Source organism: Amblyraja radiata, chromosome 17, assembly GCF_010909765.2.
Source record: "Amblyraja radiata isolate CabotCenter1 chromosome 17, sAmbRad1.1.pri, whole genome shotgun sequence".
In the NCBI taxonomy this organism is placed as follows: Eukaryota; Metazoa; Chordata; class Chondrichthyes; order Rajiformes; family Rajidae; genus Amblyraja; species Amblyraja radiata.
In genome coordinates this window covers 47,543,220-47,549,060 of record NC_045972.1, presented here as the reverse complement: position 1 = coordinate 47,549,060, position 5,841 = coordinate 47,543,220, and positions in this window count along the sequence as shown.

Here is a 5,841-nt window from a genome sequence, read left to right as displayed (position 1 = left end):
TTTTAGAAAAAATGCTACCAAACAGCGCTATGATTTTTGGCCATCTTACTCCTCCGCTGAGGCAGCCCCGAGGATTTTTCCGACCGATGAAAAATATAAAAGTTATGAGTGTTTAAAAAGTCTTGAGATCAGATGATTGGTCCTCTCGCCTGTCAATCACCACGATGAAGGTAACGCCCCTTCCGGGGTGGGGGGGAGGGGGGAGGGGGTTGCAGGACTATACAACCCCGGATGCCTGGACGTGAGTCTGCAATGTACTTGCAATGAATGATTTGTTAGCCCTGAATGACAATGCAATAAGTTGTTCGGCAATTTGGTGGCCTGCACTCTGCTTGAAATGCTATGAAATTGAATGTGGTGGCCTGCACTACTTGAAATGGAATTTCAAGGAATAGCTCAGAGTGAACTGCCAGCCGACCAGCCCTGAGTGACCGATCTACCAGCCCACCAGCCCTGATTGACTGATCTGCCAGCCCACCAGCCCTGAGTAACTGAGGTGCGAGCCCACCAGCCCTGAGTGACTGAGCTGCCAGCCCACCAGCCCTGAATGACTGAGCTGCCAGCCCTCCAGGCCTGAGTGACTGAGCTGCCAGTCCAAGAATCCATTCCGCCCACAATGTCCATACTAGCCCTCTGGAAACCAGTCCCTTCGGCCCACAACACCTATCCCAGCGCTTCAGAAAGCCCCCCCCCCCCCACTGGCTACCAAGACTGGAATTGGTGGAGAGGTGGAATATTGCATTGGGGAACCAGCCCTCCTGTGTGAACATGGGACCCAACAGGTCCCACTTAGTCTAGTTCTGTATATTCCCCTGTGCTCTACCTGTTGTATAAGTTTAACTCAATTATATTTATGTATGGTACACAAAATTGCTGGGGAAACTCAGCGGGTGCAGCAGCATCTATGGAGCGAAGGAAATAGGCGACGTTTCGGGCCGAAACCCTTCTTCAGACTGATAGGGGGTGGGGAAAGAGAGAAGGACAAAGGGAGGAGGAGGAGGAGCCCGAGGGCGGGCGGATGGGAGGGTGGGAGGAGACAGCTAGAGGGTGAAGGAAGGGGAGGAGACAGCACGGGCTAGCCAAATTGGGAGAATTCAATGTTGATGCCAAAGGGACGCAAGGACCCCAGACGGAATATGAGGTGCTGTTCCTCCAATTTCCGCTGTTGCTCACTCTGGCAATGGAGGAGACCCAGGACAGAGAGGTCGGATTGGGAATGGGAGGGGGAGTTGAAGTGCTGAGCCACCGGGAGGTCAGGTAGGTTATTGCGGACTGAGCGGAGGTGTTCGGCGAAACGGTCGCCCAACCTACGCTTGGTCTCACCGATGTAAATCAGCTGACATCTAGAGCAGCGGATGCAGTAGATGAGGTTGGAGGAGATACAGGTGAACCTTTGTCGCACCTGGAACGACTGCTTGGGACCTTGAATGGAGTCGAGGGGGGAGGTAAAGGGACAGGTGTTGCATTTCTTGCGGTTGCAACGGAAAGTGCCCGGGGAGGGGGTGGTGCGGGAGGGAAGTGAAGAATTGACGAGGGAGTTGCGGAGGGAGCGGTCTTTGCGGAAGGCAGACATGGGGGGAGATGGGAAGATGTGGCGAGTGGTGGGGTCACGTTGGAGGTGGCGGAAATGGCGGAGGATTATGTGTTGTAGAGTGTATGTCATCTACACATATTCTCCAGAGAAGGTGCCTGCCCCGCTGAATTACTCCAGCATTTTGTGTCTTTCTTTGGTAAATCAGCATCTGCAGTTCCTTGTCATGATGCATTATCTGATCTGTTGGGATACTGTACTTTTACTGTACCTTGTTGCACGTGACAATAATAAACCTATATTAAAACTAAATAGCAGTATTGGTCTGCAAATAAATATGATGCTTTGCCTACACCATTTCAGCTGAAGATTGAGTCTTTATCTTCAGACATGATATATTGATATAACTTTATCTTCAAATATTTATATTTAATACATGCTTTCATGTCACCACCTGAATTTTTATCCCATATTTGTATTCTAAAAACATTTTTAAACGCCCAATTTTTCTCCCCAGATTTTCTACTGCATTCATTACAAGTGAAATCAATTCACTTGCACTTTTATTTGAGTGGCCTTTCTTCATTTCTGAACTGGGGTAAAACTTGTCTTTGGACTATTTGGCTAAAGAAGGCAGAGTAGCTAAACGTAATCGTTAACCTTGTTGATGGGCCAGAGAGCCTGTTTCCATGCTGTATATTTATACCAAACTAAACCACGTTTGACAAACCTCTCCTTTTGGCTAAAACCCTCCTATCAGCCAGCATCCAACCTCATCTATTGCATCCGCTGCTCTAGATGTCAGCTGATCTACATCGGTGAGACCAAGCGTAGGCTTGGCGAACACCTCCACTCTGTCCGCATTAACCAACCTGATCTCCCAGTGGCTCAGCACTTCAACTCCCCCTCCCATTCCGAATTCGACCTCTCTGTCCTGGGCCTCCTCCATGGCCAGAGTGAGCACCACCAGAAATTGGAGGAGCAACACGTCATATTCCGCTTGGGCAGTCTGCACCCTAGTGGCATAAACATTGAATTCACCAATTTCCAGTAGACCTTGCTGTCTCCTCCCCTTCTCAGCTCTCCATCAGCCCTCTGGCTCCTCCTCTTCCTTTTTCCTTTCTTCTCCCCATCCCCCCCCCCCCCCCCCCCCATCCTACATCAGTCTGAAGAAGGGTTTCGGCCCAAAACTTTGCCTATTTCCTTCGCTCCATAGATGCTGCTGCACCCAGCTGAGTTTCTCCAGCATATTTGTCAGCATTCTGGTAAACCTCTTCTGCACCCTCTCCAAAGCCTCCACACCCTTCTTGTTCTTATCGAGTCCACATGCAAGATTAGAAGTTGTTCAGCCAGAGCAGAACACACTTCTCGGCATCTGCATACAATTGGTGTCTGTCTTGTCGCTTCTTGTGCGTGATGGTGGAAAGATTGGTGGAAACAGGGTCACGACGTGAATGCTCTTTCCTTGACTCCCCCCTTCTTGTAATAACACTAGAACTGCACACACAATACTCCAAATGTGGCGCAACCAAATGCCATGCCAAACTAACCAAAGTTCTATAAAGATGCATCATGAATTCCTGACTCTTATACTCAAATGGAAGATAGACATAAAATGCTGGAGTAACTCATCAGGACAGGCAGCATCTCTGGAGAGAAGGAATGGGTGATGTTTCAGGTCGAGACCCTTCCTTAGGCTTTTTGTGTCGATCTTCGGTTTAAACTGGCATCTGCAGTTCCTTATACAATGCCACGACTGATGAAAGCCTTCCTTTCCACTCGATCTACCTGTGTTGCCACTTTTGGGGAGTTTTGGACCTGGACCTCATGATCCAACAATCCAAGTTTGTCCAACCTCTCCTCATAGCTAATACTCTCTGACCAGCTTAGTATTTCCAGCAGATAGACACAAAATGCTGGAGTAACTCAGCGGGTCAGGCAGCATCTCTGGAGAAAAAGGGCAAGTGACTTTATGGGTCGGGACTCTTCTTCAGACTCTTTCTGAAGTTCTTCTGGAGTCTGTAAAAGTGTCCTGCCCCGGAGATGCTGCCTGACTCGCTGAGTTACTCCAGCACTTTGTGTCTATCTTTGGTATAAACCAGCATCCGCAGTTCTTTGTTTATACATTCTAGTATTTCCTGGGGGTGGGAGATTGTAACCTTCACGTGGTCCGCCCTGTTTCGACAAATGCAATCAACACAGCGTGCACAATCAAATAAGATCAAATAGAACAAGTTGTCCGACAACTTTAGGCTGTGCACGCCATGTGCAAGAAGAAGTATTTCCTGCATCACCAGCATGCTTTTTAGGAGATTGAGGGGGAATCTTATAGAAACGTACAAAATTCTTAAGGGATTGGACAGGCTAGATGCAGGAAGATTGTTCCCGATGTTGGGGAAGTCCAGGACAAGGGGTGACAGCTTAAGAATAGAGGGGAAATCCTTTAGAACCGAGATGAGAAGACCATTTTTCACACAGAGAGTGGTGAATCTCTGGAATTCTCTGCCACAGAAGGTAGTTGAGGCCAGTTCATTGGCTATATTTAAGAGGGAGTTAGATGTGGCCCTTGTGGCTAAAGGGATCAGGGGGTATGGAGAGAAGGCAGGTACAGGATACTGAGTTGGTTGATCAGCCATGATCATATTGAATGGCATTGCAGGCTCAAAGGGCTGAATGGCCTACTCCTGCACCTATTTTCTATGTTTCTATGTATAAACCAGCATCCGCAGTTCTTTAGGTACACACCGTTGCTGGGGAAACTCAGCGGGTGCAGCAGCATCTATGGAGCGAAGGAAATAGGCGACGTTTCGGGCCGAAACCCTTCTTCAGACTGATGGGGGGTGGGGAAAGAAAGAAGGAAAAGGGGAGGAGGAGGAGGAGGAGGAGCCCGAGGGCGGGCGGATGGGAGGGTGGGAGGAGACAGCTAGAGGGTTAAGGAAGGGGAGGAGACAGCACGGGCTAGCCAAATTGGGAGAATTCAATGTTAATGCCATAAGGACGCAAGGACCCCAGACGGAATATGAGGTGCTGTTCCTCCAATTTCCGCTGTTGCTCACTCTGGCAATGGAGGAGACCCAGGACAGAGAGGTCGGATTGGGAATGGGAGGGGGAGTTGAAGTGCTGAGCCACCGGGAGGTCAGGTAGGTTATTGCGGACTGAGCGGAGGTGTTCGGCGAAACGATCGCCCAACCTACGCTTGGTCTCACCGATGTAAATCAGCTGACATCTAGAGCAGCGGATGCAGTAGATGAGGTTGGAGGAGATACAGGTGAACCTTTGTCGCACCTGGAACGACTGCTTGGGACCGCAGTTCTTTGTTTGTACATTCTAGATTTCCTGCATCACCAGCATGCTGTAGTTACTTCAGCATTTTGTGTCTACTTCCAGCATCTATGTTCTATTGCATATTTATCTGTGTGAATTGCCTTTACGAGCCTGTCATGCTGCTGCAAGTAAGAATGCCATTGTTCTGTTGTGGGTGCAGCTAACAATTAAACATCCTTGGCCCTTGACTTAATCTGCCACTATATTCCTAGCACATTGCCCAAGCAATGAGGAGCCTCACTCCTCAGCTCCTAGACTCCACATTGAGCTCGGCCATTCCACATCACGAACATTGCTCCCATTTTCACGGACACACGTGCCACACATGGACCTTATTGCCATTTGCACCTTCTCTTTGGCCAACATCTACCAACCTCCTGCCAGGGAGCGAAACGCCGCCGTGAAGTGGCCTTCTGGGAGTCGTAGTCTCCACACGCGTGCGCGGCACGGTGGCAGCGGTGCCTTGGACTACAACCCCCAGAACACCTCGCGCGCAAGGCCGAGCTGAACTCGTTGGTAAAGCGGGAGAGAGGGTGACTGCAACTCCCAGAGCACCCCGCGCGGCTGGGCATCGGCTACTCTGAGGTAAAACAAAGTGTCCTGAGGCCGCCTGTGGCGAAGGGCACGTGGACTACAACTCCTCGAGCACTTTGTGAACAGGGCCTTGGTGGGTGAGGTGGATCTGACGGTTTAAAACTGTTGTTGACATGGGGAAGTGTTGACTACAACCCCCATGGTACCTTGCGCGGCTGAGCTGAAGCTAACGGTGCTCAATGCACAGGTGGCGGCGGTGACGTTGGACTACAACTCCCAGAGGGCCCTGCGCCTGCGCCAGCGGCTGTTGCCGGGGATGGAGCTAACGGTCCTGGAGGCGGCGGTGACGTTGGACTACAACTCCCAGAGGGCCGTGCGCTAGCGGCCGCTGCCGGAGATGGAGCTAACGGTCCTGGAGGCAGCGGTGACGTTGGACTACAACTCCCAGAGGG